The sequence below is a fragment of the Triticum dicoccoides genome, chromosome 7B (assembly GCF_002162155.2).
Source record: "Triticum dicoccoides isolate Atlit2015 ecotype Zavitan chromosome 7B, WEW_v2.0, whole genome shotgun sequence".
In the NCBI taxonomy this organism is placed as follows: domain Eukaryota; kingdom Viridiplantae; phylum Streptophyta; class Magnoliopsida; order Poales; family Poaceae; genus Triticum; species Triticum dicoccoides.
In genome coordinates, this window is record NC_041393.1 from 123,061,600 (window position 1) to 123,063,150 (window position 1,551).

A 1,551-nucleotide genomic window follows, 5' to 3' on the forward strand; every position below is an offset into this window, starting at 1 on the left:
TCTTCCTTCCCTCTCCCTCTCCAAATAGGAAAGGGGGAATCCTACTCCCAGTGGGAGTTGGACTCCCCCCCCTTAGGGCGTGCCTCTCCCCTTGGCCGGCCCCCTTCTCCACTCCTTTATATACGGGGGAGGGGGCACCCCATAGACACAACAATTGATCATTGATCTCTTAGCCGTGTGCGGTGCCCCCCTCCACCATAGTCCTCCTCGATAATATCGTAGCGGTGCTTAGGCGAAGCCCTGCGACGGTAGAACATCATCATCGTCACCACGCCGTCGTGCTGACGGAACTCTCCCTCGACACTCGGCTGGATCGGAGTTCGAGGAACGTCATCGAGCTGAACGTGTGCAAGAACTCGGAGGTGATATGCTTTCGGTGCTTGATCGGTCGGGCCATGAAGACGTACGACTACATCAACCGCGTTGTGCTAACGCTTCCGCTTACGGTCTACGAGGGTACGTAGACAACACTCTTCCCTCACGTTGCTATGCATCACCATGATCTTGCGTGTGCGTAGAATTTTTTTTGAAATTACTACGTTTCCCAACAGCACCACCTTCTTTGGGTCGCTCAGGTTCGTCATCGACCGCTATGGCGATCTTCGACTCCGCGTTCCACCGCCCTATCTGGCCGTAGGCATGCTCCCATCGGAGCCCATGTCACCAATACCACCGGCCTCGGGCTTAAAAGGACGACGACCTCGCATCGACAAACCTCGCGGCCGAAGTTCCTATTCCGGCCTTGAGTTCGAAAAGTTGCATCGACCTTACAACAAAAAACTAGCACGCCCTTGTGTCGTATCTGAGCTTTGCTACCCTAGTCTCACTTCCGAAAACAAAATACGGCGATGATACCGCGCCTAGCATCATCTTCATTAAGCAGACGGAGGAAGGCGAGGAGACGGGTGCAAGCCTAAAACCGACCCCAACCAGGATGGTGACGAACCTTTACAGGCCATCTCCCTGGAGCAGGTTCTCATGAATGCCCCGGGCGGCTCAACGGGCAGCAGATCTTCAGCACCAACCATGACTCCAATCGTCACCAACACCAACGGATCTGCGACAACTCGCGTGGTTCCATCGTCCATGGCCCCCCCAGCCTCTGAGCCACTAAGTATCACTCCATCAGCACCACGTCTTCCACACTAATTTGGCGGAACCCCATCGGTTCCAACATCCTCATTACCGGACTCTCGGGGGTTCATGACTCTCGGGGCTGGGACATTGAGCCTCGCCAGAACAACGATGACACCAACTATCATCAAAGATCACAAATAGGGCGTTGTGGGTGCTGGACACACCCTTACTAGGAAATAACCCCACATATGAACCATGGAGGCCCTCAGGCAGGCCACCATGGTAGCCCAGTTACAACTTCAGAGAAACACAACGGAGGTCGCCACATAGCAGGCGCGGTGAGGGAACCAAGACCAACTAACGGAGACGCCGACCTCGACGCCAAACCCGTTTGACCACCAACCCCCTTACAGCCCTTGGGCGCGAGGCGGTCAACGATTTCGATGAAAATGATGATCCCTTGGGAGCGACGGC